This window comes from Dreissena polymorpha, chromosome 13 (assembly GCF_020536995.1).
Source record: "Dreissena polymorpha isolate Duluth1 chromosome 13, UMN_Dpol_1.0, whole genome shotgun sequence".
Taxonomy (NCBI): Eukaryota; Metazoa; Mollusca; class Bivalvia; order Myida; family Dreissenidae; genus Dreissena; species Dreissena polymorpha.
The window spans coordinates 18,765,087-18,784,557 of record NC_068367.1 but is presented as its reverse complement, the minus strand read 5'-3'; the positions used below and the strand labels follow the sequence as shown (position 1 = coordinate 18,784,557).

Below are 19,471 nucleotides of genomic sequence, written 5' to 3'. Positions count from 1 at the left end.
ACCAATTTTAAGAAGATCGGACTATGAATGTAGTATCTAAAGTTTTAACAAGGCAAATGTTGACGCAGAACGGCGGACAAAGGGCGATCACAAAAGCACATTGTGCTCAGGTGAGCTATAAAAAGAGGCATCCACTCGTGCATATTACAGCGTAACTAGAAGTTCCGCTGAGACAAAAGTCACGTTCAAATAATATTGTAGACAAAAACAATGCATGGGGAATAATAATAAATTATAATACATAAAATTGAGGCTGCTTGTTTTGTATGTGCATACCACCAATGTTTGTTGTATTCAATAATAAAACTTGAGAAACCATATTTAACGGTAGTGCCACATGCTTATGTTGCATTCAACAATTAAATACGAGAAACCATACTCCATGCTAGAGACTTTAAGAAAAATTTACATAATTGTGAATTTACCTCAATGTTTAGTATAACCCAGATACCGTAATACATAAATGGTAAGACTATCAGCATCTTATAAAGCTCTGATGGTTGTTAGAGTTTGGAGTTATTTTTTGGCAAGTAACACTTGCCATTTTAAATCCGTATCATCATCATTGTGACGTTATTTTTTTATTGCACTGAAATAGGCAAGACCGCCAGCATTTTTTAACTCTTGTCTAGTGGTACTTCTCGATCAGGCTAAAAACATCAAACCGGTAAAATGAGATGGGTAATTTTTGTCGGCGACCTTCGACAAACATCTAAAAAACACAACGTTTTATGATTTATATGTGTTTCACGATATGATTTATTGTTATAAACAAGGTCGATTGAAAATCGATAGGAAAGATCAACCTTATGTTTAAGATTACCAATATAAACATCTGAAGAAAAAGATAGATAGTGTGTATTGACTTCGGTATTGTAAAGTTACGTTTTGTTTTGAACAAGGAAGTGAAATTTCTGGAAGTTGTGGTATTTTTTTTTAAATACTTGTAATATACTAAAAGCGCATTCCATCTGATTAATAAAGCAAGTAAAGTATGGTTGACTTTACTGTTTGTCAAACTTTAGCAAAACTCGCATTTGATCTAATTTTTGTTTCGATTTGGGTTTCTATTAATCAAGATGGCCGATATGGAATTAGATCCTTAACGCGTGTAATAGGACGTGGTCTGTTTCTATCCCAGATGTATGATTGGAACAATAATTTAAATGCCCCACAATCTAATGTGACAAACAAATATCAAAGCTGTTTCTCAAAGTTTGTTATGCTTTATATTTCAAGTTTAATCATTTCATCTCCACACCCTCCAGGCAGGGAAAACTTTGACAATCTGGGAATATTAGACCTCTTGGTCTTTGTGTTTCAAAGAAGAATTTCTAAGATATTTCACTAAAAAAGTCTATATAAACATGTTACCTCTGAGGCATTGCTAGTGATGACCCCAAATGCACGATTTAGAACACTTTGTTTAGGACCACTATTAGATGTTACACACCAAATATTTAACTCCTGACCGTTGCGTGTTAAGAGATGATTAAAAAAGGTATTAACTATTTTAGTCTATATAAATCATGTGACCAGTTTTGAACCAGGGGCATCATTTGAACAAACTTGGAAGAGGCACGATGCTAAACACAAAATATTTATCTCCTGAACATTACGGTTTCCGATATTTTATTTTAATTATTAATATGTATAATGATCTTTGAAAGAGGATCATCCGATTATCCTTTCCTGTAAAGTTTTGTTAAAATATGCATACCGAATAAGGAGGAGAAGTCTTTTGGTTGTAGGTCGGCTAATTTTTTTAATTTTATATAACTTTTTGCACGAAATTTATTGACCAATTTTATAACTTTATTCGCTTACAGCAATCTTCTAAGGCTCTTTAATAAAACGTTAACGTTAATTGATCAAACATGATTATGAAAAAAGCTTAGGAATAAGTACACACAATTTAAAGAAATATGTATTAAAATAGTTTCGAAAGTCTTTAATAATGACAATTCGAATCTCAAGGGACCAAGTAATAAATAGTTGTTTATACTAAATATTTTCACATTTACCTATTTTACTACAACCATGCAAAACACATACACATTTACAAGCCCAGTACTGAAAGTGATAACAAATACAAGTTTCATAAGAATGAGAAAATTGACATGGCATTATATTTGGTATTACCAAATACACATAAAGACCGTCAAATTTGTAAGTAATGGTTGAATTTTAACTGTCTGGAAAGTGTACGGACCTTTTTATAAAAGCTTTTTTTTCAAAGCATATATATGTTACGTGAAAACTAAACTTCGATTGTTATGTTTGATTCAATAAAAAAGAGTCGACCTAAATATTACGTGTAATCAGTACAAACGGCGACGTAAGTACTTTTAACGGTACAACACATCGCCTAAACTAATTTCTTTGTTATTCAAAGTTGTAAATGTATGGCTCTGATTTATTTTTATTTTCTGTTTCAGAATTTATTTACATGGGCAACAGTTCAGGTATGTCGAACTATTAAGCGTTCAAATATTAAATGCAACACAGGCTGTCAGTAAGGATTTTGTATTCCCACCCCAAAATACAAATTGTTGGAAGACACTCAAAAGGTACTTAAAATAAATGAATTCGCAAATATCAGAAAGTAAGAGTTTTTATTGACCTGACAATACCCGTCGTGCGTCTAAACTACATACATAACAACTTTAAAACCCATAAAACATAGTTTTTTTGTAATCGATTATATTTAATTGAAAGCCTTTCTAATTTGACTCCCTTTCCCGATCACCACCAAATCTATTTCACCCCCACCCCGCAACCAAATTAAAACTAGATTGAATACTTATTACACGTGTGTGCATGTGTTAAGCGTTTGTATGTATTTATAGGCAAAGGAGAGAAAAGCAAACGTGATAAACGGGATAAAGGTACAGGGCATGGCTCTACGGTACAAGCTGACGGAAGGACCGCAATACCAGATGAATCTACAAAAATGCCTGAACAACCAGGACCAGGACTGCCAAAACCAAACCTTCCCGACTCAGCATCAGGCCCGCCCAGGTCCGAACGCAACTAAGACTCTGCTATTGTATAGATTTGTGACCTATGTTATGTGTATCTTGGTTATATGATATATTGTAGTTCGTTAACCTTGTAATTCAACGGATTACGTGGCAAAACATTGTGAGTGCTAGTAAAACTTTGTTAACATGGCACCTATACAGATCACACAAACCTTGAAATTTAAAATACGTTTTATACATGTAATGTATAAGGCAAGAAAAGTTTCGTCTTGGGAAAAATGGTCTTATTCACACTTGCTTGAAATCGTTTCCATGTCATTTGATGTATTAATTTACAATATTTGAAGTAGTCTTAAATAATCATAATGGTAAAAGAACGAATGGAAAAGTGTGTTTAAAATCTCGTTTTATGTTCGGTATTTTATCATCTCGAAATTTTACTACGTGAATGTTCTTTGTTGTGCAGGAAATGTTTACGATGACATCATATATATTAAGGCGCTACATGGCACACACTCTCATTTTCATTACACAGTCTAACGTTTTACATACGCGTTTAGAGATAGTTTAAAGCGTCGGTAACGTATTTATAATATATACGGAATATTTCGCTAGTCAATTGTTCCAAGAGTTTGACTAGCGTAATATTCCTTTCATTATATACAACAGCTAACAAAACAGTTAACAATTTTTTTTGTATTTTTTTGCTTTAACAAAAATGACAAAACAATGACTAAATCTGTACGCCATAATTTATTTAAGACGCGTATGAATACAGTTTATGTAAATCAACGTGTAAACATTTGAATCGGGAAAACACAGGTTTCCTACACACTTACCTTAATGACATTGTTAATCAAATGTTTATAACAATTAAGTTGACAACTGTAATCCAATGTTTATTTTCTATTCGTTTGATGTTTTAAACAAATAGTTTACTGTTAAAAATCACCACGTCCGACAAGTCCTTAAATTCCAGAGAGTTTAAATAAACAAAACTATTGTGTTTCGTCACGTAAATGACGTCACACGATGTACTACGTAATATATTTCGTAATATAAAATAGGGTTTCCTATTTTCGGTGCGCGTAATGTGACGTCATTAAATGGGTCGAAGAAAGTAGTCCGGCTAGTATGGTAATACGGAATCGGAAAACAGCGAGTAGTATAATACGGGATTAATTTCAACGATTGATACAACCAGTATTTTGTTAAAAGCATTAAACAGGTATATAATAAATAGAGTATATTAGTTCATGTCATTGTAAGATCGTTAGTTATTTCACGAGTGATCATAGAAAATATAATTTCATGAGTGGCGCAGCCACGAGTGAAAAAAATTATTTTTCTATGATCATGAGTGAAATAACAAACGATCTTACACAGACATGAGCAAATTTTTTTTTCTATTATGCGTGTTTTTCAAGAAAATAATAAACAGCTGTTTCCCTTTTTTCTTAAAAGTTACCCTATCTCGGAGTTTCTCCCGTGGTGTGCCTCAATACATTTCAAAACACAAAACTACGTTATTAGTGTGACGAAATGACGTCATTATACCAGCGACATTCTACAGTTACACTCTTTAACAATGTAAATAAACGATGAAAAAACATAAAATAAAAAGAAGATGTGTTGGATTCGGTGGAATGTCGATTTTAATTCACTCGTGATCATAGAAAATATATATAGAATAATTTATGGTAATCTAAAAATAGAAAAAGGAATTCCGAAAATTGTTCTTTTCACCGGTGAAAATAACAATTTGATCTTTTCACGGCTGTTATTTTCACAGCATAAATGTTATATTTATCATTAGGTATAAAAGAAAAGGTTATCACAGCACGGTCGCCAGCACTTCTTAAGTGAGTGCACTTATTTCCCATATTTCTTGTCTTGTAAAGTCGTTTATTTATTAATTCATTGTATTTTCTAACATGGAAATGGTGCATTTAACGTTAAAATAAAGCCCGCATTTGATAAAACACATCTCTATTGGCCATCCATTCTTTTTTGTACACAAAAGTATGTGAAACCATGTACATTTCCTTATTTTTGTGTAACATAATTTTGTTTGTTTAGTTGATTCATCTTTTATTTTCGCCAATAACAATAAACAGTATACTAATTTTACTCATCAGTTTAGTCTGTTCCGTTCTTTAGGATTTATCGGTAAATATGTTTCTTTACGGGACTTTTGATCAGATTGTCAAACGGACAATTTATCAACTTAATTGCCCACATTCTTCAACCAAAAGAGCAATTTCGTTATCAAGCTTAACATTGCTAATGACGTCGACTCGTAATGAAAATGGATTTTCGTTCACGAGTAAAAATCGTTTGAGAATGATAAGATTATATATAAAGCGATACACACGCTTAACGATTGAATAATTTGGAGTGTTTAGGTTGTTTGTCCATCCTGTGACAACACGTGGATCGCTTACAGTAAGTGTAAAAAGCATACTGCTATATTTTAGTCCGGATGGCCGAGAAGATTTATCATCGGGTCTAACTTGTTGCTTTCTTTTTATTGTTTAATTATGTAACAGTTATTTAAGCTTGATTGGTCATTGTCGGCTCGGGTACTACTTACATGTACCCCGGGTTCTCTTAAGTATGCTTACATGTATCCCGGGTACGGTAAATATACTTAGACGTACCCGGTCGATATTAGACTGTACCCGAGTTGTTTTCCCGCCCAAAGCCAATGTCGTAAAACGCTCTTCCGATTAGCGTAAAACGATACTGTTTATCTTAAACAAATTCTCTTTAAAAAAAACTGAATTAACATGCCTTTTGAGTATGGGTTCCGATCATATAGAGGTCATTTAACAGAAAATTTACATAAATATGAACATAATTGATTTAAAAAAAATAGCCGAAAACAACCCATTTAGATTTAAAATTACTAGGTACGTTTAAGTATCTTTACCGTATCCGGGGTACATGTAAGTATACTTAAGAGTACCCGGGGTATATGTAAGTAGTACCGGAACCGACAATGACCAATCGATTGTTATATTCTGTAGCACTTTATTTCCGATCTGGAAAAAAAAGTAAAGGAGCTACATGTAGCAGAGGCTTTCAAAAACGAAAAATGTTTGGTATTCTGCTCATGTTCAGCGTTATTTCTGCGATTGTCTACTCATATTTTAAGTGCTTCACTTGTACCAAGATTCTACTTTGTTATTTAACAAGGTCAGGAGCTACCCTGTCCGCTAATGAGACAATGAAACCTTGCGTTGATACATATACTCAAGCTGGTATGGAGCTACGCTGGTTTGCTCAAACAAAGACCCATTTTTGCACGACGCCGCTAAATGTTGGCAAACATAAATTTTACTTATTTCTACAACAGGGATATGCATATTCTTGGAACTCAACATTTGCACGAAAGTGTTTTGTTACCTCCGCGCAGAGATTTGACTGGAACGAGCATGGAGATTGAGTGTTTTGTTCATTTATCCAATATGAATTCTGGGCAAATACACATTTGAACGATTTCGAAGGAAGAGAGTTATCATTTTTTCTGTTCATTCTTCATCGGCACCAAATTCTTTGTTTAAAACAATGTACATTCTTTGCCGACTCTCATTTAACTGGTTCGTACGGTTAATTGTACAGACGTGTTGCATTCTTCGTTTTCAAAACGGTAAACCGACTAACATAACATAAAGCTTGGGATCCCAGAAATGCGACTATATTTAACGAAGGGATTAAAGGAAGGGAAAAACCAATAAATACGTTATAGACCAAGACGATATTGTAAGTTTGGTTATAGTTTGAACAAGGAGCTGGACTTTGTGGAAAGTCTGGTAATGCAATGTATGGTTATTTCTTTTATTTTAATTGTATAATAATAAACACATTTGCAGATTAAATTATGGTTTACTATTTTTGTCAACTATACATGACCCAAATGTGCATATGATATACAGGATTCAGGATCACATGACTTAGTTGGGTTTTCCCCATTAAATGTTATTGGAGGTAGATCTAACACACTCCTTAGTGCTGCTTTTTTCAAATAAATTAAAAAAAAACATTTTTTCTTAAGAATTTTAACTGGTGCATAAAAGACAGATTGTTATGCTACTTACACAGGTGGTTAGCGTGTGGCTATTATATTAATTAGTGACAACATCATTTTGAATGATAAATACTCATATTATAATGAACAATTAACTGTTCTGAGAAAAAAAAAATTTCAACTATCATATATATATATATATATATATATATATATATATATATATATATATATATATATATATATATATATATATATATATATATGTATATACATGGTATGCAACTCAAAATCACCCGAAACCGGGATGCATCGCTTTGAACAGCCATATCTTCATCAATTGTGCAGCGATTTTCACGATCTTGGTCTTATGCAATGCAGAAATGAATTGCCTTTCTGGAAATGTATATGTCTTGCAATATTGTTACAAATGCTGGGTCAACTTTTAAGAAATAACACGATACACAACTAGCATGACCCTAGCTTAAGAAACTTCAGCGTACAGTTTATATAGTATTGACATACCTGTACTCTGAAGCCAACCCCGTATCGAAAGTCAACAAGAGTCGTAACATATTTATGTCACGCTAGAAATCAAAGAAAGCTCATTTTCTTGGATACATTTCTACATATATCGGTGAATGAATATAAATTACTGCATCGAGGAATATTTTAAGGTTCAAATGTTTCAAATGCATCTTACAATAGATGAAAATAACTCTCATCAGTCTTAAATTCACAAAATTTTGACGCCATTGTCGCTTTGTCACGTGACGAGTTTTCATTTGGATACTTTCGGATAGCCCTTGACATGTTATGCTGAAATTGTAAACATTACGTTCGTTTTCTGAAATCTATTATTTGTGATTAACAACTTACGTCTGGTGAATTGTAAGACTGATTTCATTGTGAATCAGGTAGTTTTATATAATATTTACTTTGACTTTGTATTGACACTACAATTAATTTACAAAATAAGCCAGAATAATTAAAATACCGGGAAATGTAATTCTGAATTTGAAAACACTTGAGCACATGGTTTGTTATTACAAATAGAAATAACGTCATATGACCGTGAAGTCTCGGGAGATTCGCATTTCAAGAAAGTCTGTCATATCGCTGTTTTTCTCGATATGTAAGAGCAGAATAGATACATTTTAAATGTTTAAGATAGTATTTTGTGAAAGAATATATCAGTTAAATGTGGAAAATGTCAATCTTTCCGATCAAGTGGTTGATTTGGGCCAACAATTGCATTTAAAAGCTGTTTTGGACCGGTCTTTGTTAACTGTCAACTTTTCGGGAATTTCTGGTTGACTTTCCTAATGGTGTTGGTCCATAACTATAAAGTCGCGCCAGTCAAAAATCATAAACAGCGACATTTAAAGTTATGGTAGCCAGAACAAGCATGACCCAGTTGACACTGGTCAGGCAGTATTTAAGACTGAAATCTTCACGGAGTAAAGGGCATCTTCCCTGCAAAGTTCATGTACCTCGATACCATAATTCAATAAAACGGATGAAAAAACATTATTACCGTGCTTGTCGTTACTATATGCATCAAAACTAACTGTCCAGCGCCGTTTGAAACCTTTGTTTACATACATTTCAACTAACTGACATTTTAAACACACATACGAGTGATTTCATTGGTCCAATGCGAAGATGTGTCTTTACAACTGGAGATTTCATTCAAGAATACTGCCTGATCATTGTCAACTGGGTCAAGCGAATTGTGTATCGTGTTATTTACAATTTGACCCAGCATGTGTAGAAATATAACAAGATATATACATTTCCACAAAGGAAATTAATTTCTCCGTTGAATAAGACCGGGTTCATGAAAATCGCTGCAAAATTGATGAAGTAATAGCTGTTTAAAGCGATGCATCCCGTTTCGGGTGATTTTGAGTTGCATACCTTGTTATATAAATATATTTGAAAGTGATTTTTTTTTCAGAAAAGTTAAGTTTTCGTTATAATATGATTATTTATCATTCAAAATGATGTTTTCACTAATTAATATCATAGCCACACGCCAACCACCTGTGGCTACTTATAGCAATGTGAAATAAATCAGAATTACTTTATTTAATAAGCCTGTGTTCTTGTTCAAAATTACAATCCCATGCGAATGACAAACTAATCTTAAAGGACACGAGGTCCGAAAACTTTTTAAAATTCACCAGACCTTATAAGGTTTTCCCGGACCTTATTCTTCTTTAACCAAACAAAAGAAAATACCTTCTACACTGTTAAGAGTTTATTTTTATTATAATGACGTGCACAATTTTGAACAATATTAAATACAATAAAATAACAAATTAACAAAACTGTTCTATAAAAAATGGGGTCAAACTTTCAATTAAAACTGCTGAAAGCTTTTTGAGTTTCTTTTTAACATTACAAGTTATTTAATCATTGAAATAGCCGCTTCTACTGCTAATTTTTATGCTCCCGGTAGGGTGGCATATAGCAGTTGAACTTTCCGTCAGTCAGTATGTCAGTCTGTCTGTCCGTCCGAAAAAAAACTTTAACATTGCCCATAACTTTTGCAATATTGAAGATAGCAACTTGATATTTGGCATGCATGTGTATCTCATAGAGCTGCACAATTTGAGTGGTAAAATGTTAAGGTCAATATAATTCTTCAAGGTCTAGGTTCGAAAATACAAATCCAAGGGAAGTAATAAGCTTTAATGGAGATAATTATCTGACCTGCCAAATTATATATTTTTTAAAAACAAATCAAAGCGGCGCAGTAGGGGGCATTGTGTTTCTGACAAACACATCGTGGTAAAAGGTCAAGGTCATCCTTCAAGGTCTAAGGTCGAAAAAACAAATCCAAGGGAAGTAATAAGCTTTAAAGGGAGATAATTATTATATATATATATATATATATAATATGAAACCATGCAACTTAAGCATAATCAAAATGACATTTTATGGTCAAGACAAGCACACAATGACACTTTTGGGCATACAAGTATCTTAGGTACTTTAAGGTTACCTGTGAATCTACAGTCGGGGTAGTGGATTATAATTATTTGCTACTAAAAATAGAGATTTGTTAGAGAAAATTATTTTCAAGGGAAGTAATTTATATAATTATAAATCTCAGATTATATTTTTCCTTACTAAGAATTTAAGATTTTGTATTTTGTTTATTTATAACTTAAATGATTGATTTGTCTTTTTTTTTTAATGATATAATATCATTTCTTTTCTGTACTAATTTGTGAATGATTGGTTTCATTACTTACCTGTGGACTTATACAAAGATACATGATGAACTGTGGCTATGATCTCTTTGATAAACCACAGGCCTTGGTAGTCAGCGATGTCTAGCTTGGTCATATTTGACTGTCTACAGACCCTCCTCCCCACGCGGAAGGATGGCATATAGCAGTTGAACTGTCTGTCTGTCAGTCGTCGGTCCGAAAACTTTAACATAGGCCATAACTTTTGCAATATTGAAGATAGAAACTTGATGTTTGGCATGCATGTGTATTTCACGAAGCTTCACATTTGGAGTGGTGATAGGTCAAGATCATCCTTCAATGTTAAAGGTCAAAAAACAAAATCCAAGGGAAGTAATAAGCTTTAAAGGGAGATGATTTCTATACCTGCCAAATGATATTTTATTTCAAAGCGGCGCAGTAGGGGGCATTGTGTTTCTGACGAACACAACTCTTGTTGCATACAATCTTGACAAGGAACAAGCAACGGTCGTGTGGTTCCCCGAATTGGATTTACGATGATCAGAAGGATTGAAGCCAGTTAAATGCAATTAAACCACAAAAAATGCGTCACGAAGCACTGTGCAATATATATGACTGGTTCTTAGAATGGCACTTGGAGCTTGCTACGTCACTTTTTTTCCATTTGGAATGATGACGAATACCGGACCCGATTTGGGGCCGAATACCGGACCCGATTTTTAACAATAACGACACTGCAGCTTAAGTATTGGATAAATATTTTAAAAAGTATGTCCTCCTTCCAGCCCTTACGATTTATAAAGAATATCTCAAAATCTTTGTATTTAAAAAATGCTTTATGTTAAAACTTAAAAACAAATCCCCTGGAGCGATGGATACTTTTTTGCAACATAATAACAAATGGGCCTCTGCCATGATTGCTGTAATTTGGGCTCTGGGATCATTCAGTTACAAAGCATATTTAAACAATGGATCATATCTCGTTAAACTGTCTGAATTAACTAGCCATAACTAGCCATAATTAAATGATAAAATGACAAAAGCACTACCAATACTGGGCTATTATCATTCTGGTCTGTGGTTTATCTTTACCCTCGTTGACACTTTCTGTTGAAAACAATTTAAGCAGTGACACACACGCCTTTATAAATGTTACATTGTTCTATGATAAAATAAAAAGATTCAAAAGGTTTGAACAGAATCTTTAGACATCAATGGGCACGAGAAGATTTTAGGCTCCAAAAAACCTCACCTCTTTGAACCAAAGTTTGTTAATTATGTGAATGATCTAATCAGAAAATCCAAACTGTTTAAAGGGGCAAATGAAAAGTATTTCCCCATGATAATGCATATTCTTTGTTTTCAAAACGGTATTTATCTAAAAAAGATGTTTTATTTTTTGTTTTACATAGATGCCTTTAGTGGCAGTCAAACTTATGCCTACACACAACCTACTTCCATGAAATTTTAACTTCACTAAAGTCCTCTTAGTAATAGCGTGCATGTGTATCGTGGATATTTATGTACATTTCACTATATATTATTACTACAACCAATTGTCCCATGCATACTAAAAGTGTCCGTAGCGACAATTTCTTATTTAGGTATCCAAATGTTTTAATGAGCGTTTATAAAATGGAGACATTATACAAACAAATGTGTCAAGCAACCATTTAATCCAGCCTTGTTTAAATTTAATATTATTTTTCAAAATATAATAAGGTATTAACAATCATTATACCCCTTTAATTATGTATATTTAAAAATAAGATCACTATAATTGGGACAATTCAAAAGCCTATTCAAGTGATTTATTCACGTAAATTGTCATTGTTCATAATTGATCATTTTTATATACCTGTTTGATAACTGTTGTTAATAAACTTTGTAGTGACCGGTTTATAAGATGAAACAGAGATAAAACATTGTTTAATACTTGCTAAGGAGCCAATACTCAACATACATGCAGGTAACTGATGGCTTGAAACATAACCAATGCTATTGAATTTGATTATAGTGTACTTTATGAATATTTAAAGCTTGAAAATCCATGCCAAAATAACTGAAGGAAAATTATTTAAGTTTTATGGATATTTTTTTTTGTTTATCAATATCAATTTAACAGGTTTTTATAACTGGTAGTTCTAAAATGTTGTGCAATTACCTAATTTAAATAGAATGCAAAATTGTAGTAGAAGAAAATTATAACACCTAATAGCAATGTATTAACTCATATAATTATCCCCCGCCATAGGCGGAGGGATATTGTTTTGGCGTTGTCCGTCCGTCCGTCTTTCCGTCCGTCCGGAGCCATATCTTGGAAGTGCTTTGGCGGATTTCATTGAAACTTGGTATAAGTATATATATGGATAAGAGAATGATGCACGCCAGATCGCATTGTAAACCTTCACTTAATAACGGAGTTATGGCCCTTTGTATATTGAAAAAATGCTTTTGTTGTGTCCGGAGCCATATTTTGGAAATGCTTTGGCGGATTTCATTGAAACTTGGTAGGAGTATATATATATATATATTGTATATCAATAAGAGGATGAGGCATGCCATATGGCATTGTAAACCATCTGTTAATAACGGAGTTATGACCCTTTGTATCTTGAAAAAAGGCTTTTTTGAGTGTCAAATATAACGCTTTTCTGTCCAGAAGCATATTGGCAGGGGATATCAATTCAACGAATTTGCTTCTTGTACATAGTTTTCCTCAAAAGGCAATTCATATATATCCACTTGGAATAGGTGTGTATGTGGGGCAACTAAATTCACTTAGATTATGTGTCTGTCTGTTGGTCTGTAATACATTCCCAGAAAACATTTCTTTTAACCAATACTGTTCCAAATACACAAGTTTCTGTTATATATCCAGGCCTTTTCCGCTCCATTTTGTGAAAACTCCACACTGGAAATTTGAGAATTTCGCGTCGTGAAAAACCCCATTTTGGGGAAAAAAATAATCGCAAATATTTGGGGAAATTAATTGCATGTAAATAGTTTTTTTTATATTTCAAAGAAGCCGTTAACTGGTAAAAAACGACTATTTTGATAACATATTATTAAAATTTTACAAAATATTATGAACATGTGCAATAATAAGTGCAGGTTTTTCTATCTGATTTTGAGGAAAGTGCATGGCCTTTTTTGAGGTGAAAAAAAAATCGCGCGAAACACCGGTTTTGGAGAAAAAATGGAAAGTCTTGAATAATCAATTATACATATTTTACTGTTTTTAAAACAAATTCAAGGCAACATATAATTTAATTATGCAATATTTGTATGCCCCCCTTCGAAGAAGAGGGGGTATATTGTTTTGCACATGTCGGTCGGTCGGTTGGTCCGTCCAACAGATGGTTTCCGGAATGCCCCCTTCGAAGAAGAGGGGGTATATTGTTTTGCACATGTCGGTCGGTCGGTCAGTCGGTCGATCCGTTCACCAGATGGTTTCCGGATGATAACTCAAGAACGCTTAGGCCTAGGATCATGAAACTTCATAGGTACATTGATCATGATTGGCAGATGAGCCCTGTTGATTTTCAGGTCACTAGGTCAAAGGCTAAGGGTCAAGGTCACAGTGACTCAAAACTGTAAAATGGTTTCCGGATGGTAATTTACGAATGCTTACGCCTAGGATCTTGAAACTTCATAGGTACATTGATCATGACTGACAGATGACCCCTATTGATTTTCAGGTCACTAGTTCAACGGTCAAGGTCACGGTGACTCGAAACAGTAAAATGGTTTCCGGATGATAACTCAAGAATAATTAGGCCTAAGATCATGAAACTTCATAGGTACATTGGTCATGACTGGCAGATGGCCCTTATTGATTTTCAGGTCACAAGGTCAAGGTCACAGTGACTCGAAACAGTAAAATGGTGTCCGGGTGATAACTCAACAATGCTTAGGCCTAGGATCATGAAACTTCATAGGTACACTGATCATGACTGGCAGATGACCCTATTAATTTTAAGGTCACTAGGTCAAAGGTCAAGGTCACAGTGACTCGAAACAGTAAAATAGTTTCCGGGTTATAACTCAAGAATACCTAGGCCTAGGATCATGAAACTTCATAGGTACATTATTCATGACTGGCAGATGATCCCTATTCACTTTCAGGTCACTAGGTCAAAGGTCAAGGTCACAGTGACAAAAAACGATGGCTGGATCTACAACTGACAGCCCATATGGGGGAATGCATGTTTTACAAACAGCCCTTGTTCTATTTTCTACACTGGATCAGGTTAACTTATATATTTAAAGGTTTAAAAAATAATTTGGAATTGGGATTTTTTTTTCAATTGGGAAAAAACAACCAGATTTGCATTGGGAATGGGGCCGAATTTCGGACCCGTGGCATAGGGCGGAAAAGGCCCTACATTCATTAACAAAGGGTCATTAAGTGTTTATCCCACGCACATGTCTTTGCAAGCTTGATAGAAAACATAGTGGGTTTGTACACATTTTTTAACGCGTCGTAACATTTCTTATAATTGTTGCTATCGGCATAGCTTTCGACGGCTTTTTTTTCTGATCAAAACATCTTGTATCTGACAAAGTTTATGCTTATTTTGTTGAAGGCATCATTCCTGGCTACGGACTTTGGGTTTCTGATGTAGGCTTTGTGGAGGTGGTGTTTCTCATCCAATAACTGTTTAATGTCCTCTCATCAAACCAGTCCTTGTGTTTCTTGCCCCAAGGGTGTCTGTGGTTGTAGCATAAATCAGTTTTCTGAGTAATGCCCAATCCAACGCGCTTCCAGAGCATTTACAAAGGAAAGCTTGCAGCTGGCAGTCTTTTACTTAGCAATGATCATCCCGCCTGTAACATTTCTCAAGATAACATAGTCAATAAGATACTGGTGGTTTGAGCGAGGATGCATCCATGACGTTCGGTAACGGGTGTGAAGGGGCAAGATAGTGTTTGTGATCAGAAGTTCATGCTCATCACATGTCTGGAGAAAAAAAAGACCATTGCTGTTGCAGCGGACCACTCCATGGTGTCCAAGGACTCATTTCTAGTCCATGCCAACTCTTGGGTTGAAGTCAATTAAACGTTTAGCTTGTCTCAACTTAACATTATTTGATTATTTTGGTCACCTGTGATGTTTATCTTATTGATATACAAATAAAGCGAATAAAGACTTATTAAAGTACCTCTATGTAATTTGGGTAATTATAGGAAATTATAGTTATTAAAGTTATAACATAGTCAATGACAGTGTTTAGTTGTAAGTTTTTTTTAAATGATTGTCATTAAAGATAAGGTCAGATTAACGAAGGTTTCTCGTCTCAAAAAAGTGGCGACAATTTTTTTGGGTGTCAGTGAAAACCCTGCATCACCAGCAAAGATAACAAGTTCGACTGGTTGGTAAAATTAGTTTAAATTTTAGATTTAAATAATCTATCAAAGTAAACCAAACATGAACTAGTTCGCATTTTTTAGCATATTAATTTCCTAATATATTTTTTCTGACACGAGGTCCGACAGTTTCGGGAATTATACCAGACCTCAGCAAATTTTATCGAAAATGTCCGCGGTCCGACGTCTTTTGCGTGGGTTGAAATTACATGTATACTGCACGACTATGCGACACGCAAGGTGAAATTTTGACACCGATTTCAAACGTATTTAAGGATTTATTCTTATACCTGATATTGGCACAACATGCAAGAACAAATGTCTTTTATGCGCTTAAGATTTTTGCGAATGTATTTCAATAACTTATTTGCAAAAACAAAGTTCTTAACGGCCCGTTTAGGCGTTTACATTCTGTCTAGCCTGTGTGTTACCCCATGAAAACCCCGCTGATTCTGCACCCTGTATACTGTTTGTTGTGATTTATTAATCTCATTTAATTGGAAGAGGTTACCTTAATGTTATTCGAATTTGGTACCCGCGCCAATGTTAGTACTTTTTTAAATGTGCAACACATTGCATAAAGTAATATCTTTGAATTTTTCTCACGAGCTATAAATGTATTGCACTAATTTAACTTAATTTTCTGTTTCAGAGTTTATCAAAATGGGCACCAGTTTTGGTATATCATATTATATATTTTAGCGTTCAAATATGAAATGTAAAACAGTCGGTTAATTATGTGGTTTATTTCCATATCAAGATTTTATGTTTTTGAGGACACAAACAACACTATGCACTTTACGTCAATGAATTCGCAAACACTAGAAGGCAATTGCTGTTTAGGACCTGACTCTAAAACTTACACAGAGATTGTTCCCTTCTTTATAAAGTACTCGTTAAAGGTTCTTTCCCAATTGCAGAAAAACTACAAAATTCCCAATTGCAGTCTACAAAATTTCCAAAAGGAAGGAAAATTTTGTCAATTTTGTTTCAAACTTGCATTATCTGCAAGTTAATAAATGAAATGAGCACTAACACTGGGCATTTCAAGCCAAAATAAATATTAATAAATATTTGAGTTGAATTGTGCTTTTGATACCAAGCAATTAAAAAGACACATAATTCCCAACTTGGATATTTCACGACGCGAATTTTCCCCATTTCAGGGTTTTTCTCGCCAATTTTCCCCAATTGGTATGGTACAAGTACTTTTCCCAATTAGGGAAGAAAAATCGCTATTACATACGGGCATTTTATGTTAACAATCTAGCAACCTCCGCGCAGAGATTTGACTGAAACCAGCAAAGCTGGGTCCAATTGAATGTGAGAGCAAGGAACGACAACTCTGCAGTGAGATTGGAATTCAAGGTGCAAAATATCCGTATTATGTCTTAACTACAGAAATAATAACTTAACACACCTTATTTAGAAACATACGAAACACGCTTGCGGTTTTGTGTATTCAATCGATTATCATTAAAATACTAGTATATTGATTTAACATTTTCAACAAGAATTCAATTTGAGAGCTGTTTCAATAATTATAACCTTTCTTGTTCCCATTTCCTCCATATAATATTCATGTGTACTGGCTGTCCGTTGAGAAATCAGCAGGAGAGAAAATTTAGAAACAGGTTGGTAATGGTAGATCAATACGTCCCATTTCGGAAGCCCGCAATTGTTAAAATAGACCTTTACAAAAATATCAAATTTCTTTCGGATTTTAATAAAGCGATCGACATAAAGATCAGGAATTTATGTTTAAATGCCTCTGCCATTTTGGTTTAAATGAACACACTTTACAGTGGGTTATGTTATTTTATAAAGATGTATTAACGTGCGTTACAAATAATCGGCATTTTTCTGATTTTTTAGTGTACAAAAAAGGTTCAGACAAGGATGTCCTTTATCGCCTCACCTGTTTATTATTTGCATTGAATTCATGTCGATAGACATAGAGCTTAACGCACAAATCAAATGAATAACAAATATTGTAGAACTAAAACAGTAACTCTTCGCTGATGACGCTTTTTTCATACTAGACGGTAAACGGATATCGTTTGAAACATTAATTTAAATCATAGAAGAATTTGCAGTTATATCCGGACTAAACTGGCATAGGCATAAATGTTAAATCCTTAAAATAGCCCATTCAGTCTTGCTAACACAAACAAAATGAGTCATCTGGAACTCCAACAACGCATCAAGTTTATGGATAAAATTCAGCAACGAACTAGCAGAAATAAAAATATCGGTAAAAATAATAATACAATACTGCACTATTAAGTAACATTATCGGTAAAAAAGAAAGATACAATACAATATTAAATAACATTAATGACTGGTGGAATGCTGTTATATATTTATTAACCTCTAAATCATGTTTGAAATTGACACTGTTGTCAACACCAACCAGGAGGCTATGTACCAAAACTAATATCGATAACATATATACAGTTTTGTGTATTTTAAACATAATATGGTATAGGCAAATAATATCATGTTTGCGATGGAAAGAAAACATGGAATTACAAAAGAACACCAAAGCTAACATTAACTCTTATTACACGTGTGCGCATTTGCAAATCCCTTTTATGTATTTATAGGGAAGGAGTCAATGAGCTCACATGTAGTGGACAAACAGAATAAAGGAACAAGAGAAGACTCTAAGATACAAAGCGATGGAAGGGCCGCACCACCATCCCAGTCCAATCGTGCCCAACCAGATTATTCTACTCCAATGCCTAAACCAAAACCATCTCCAGAGCTTCCCAGCCCACCGAATAGTACCGAATAGTACCGTCCGAATCGCGGAGAACACGCTGATATTGATGTGCAAATTTGTGAATTATTTGATTTGATCATGGCTAAATGGTGCATTTTCTTGTCATAGTAACGCATAAAATCAAGTGTCATAGCATTTTAAGTTCTGATGAAACTTTGTGAATGAATATTTTAACGTTAAGAAGCGACGAGGAAGACCATCTTTACGGTATCGTAATCTTTTAAACAAATATCCATCAACCGTAGATGAAATGCATGGTGCACACTATATGGTTATTAGTGGTAATCCAAGTGAAACAAATCATGACATACTAGTTTAAAATGTAATAAAGGAATTTACGTTTCATTGGACACATGTTGAACCAGCATTAAACGTTGTATACACAAACAATGTGCATCATCATCTTTTACCTGAACACAAACTGAACAAAATGCATGAACAGATAACACATTTTCCTAGTATTGTCGGTGTGTTTAATAAGTTTCGACATTAAATGTTTCGGACAGATTACAAGTCGAAAGTTCTAGTCTATGTTGTGATGATATGTATGTCCAACTAATTTTCGCTACATCTTAGTTTTTGGAAACATTAAACTGTCAGTGAATGCATCTTTCTAAATCAACAATACATATTTTCCAACCATCATCTATGTTTTGGTTAGCTTTCTCGTTTTTTGATTGTTTTAGGTTAATTTGCTTCTCCATAATGAGTGTCTGTAAAGGGATAATTAGAGAATGTTTACCAATTTATCCTGGCAATATCACTATCCGACTACTTCTACACTTAAGAAAAAAACATGAAACGGCATACTTAGACAAATGGGCATATTTTCATAATGTGTTATCTGTTATCTTCATTGACAATTTTATTAATTAGAAGCCGTAATTATATTTCTACAATGTTCTGCTTTCCGGAACAAAGAACATAAAGCACCAGCTTTCCAACACGTTCTGATTCAAGTTCCAAATCACATACTGCACGAGTAAAGTGAAAAGAATCCAAGAAGTATATCCAGTAATTAGGTCTTGCCTCTTTTCCGAGTAGTTTATGGCAACATGTACTAAACAGTATTCTTTATCAT

The 19,471-nt window shown here is 34.0% G+C and overlaps 1 long non-coding RNA gene across 1 annotated transcript; it reads left to right on the top strand.

Moving 5' to 3' along the window:
• Positions 1-6,741: 6,741 nt before the first annotated feature.
• Positions 6,742-19,192, top strand: LOC127856530 (uncharacterized). Its single transcript, XR_008038096.1, has 3 exons — positions 6,742-6,799; positions 16,258-16,284; positions 18,212-19,192. It is a non-coding gene; the product is annotated as an uncharacterized LOC127856530 (long non-coding RNA).
• Positions 19,193-19,471: the final 279 nt, after the last annotated feature.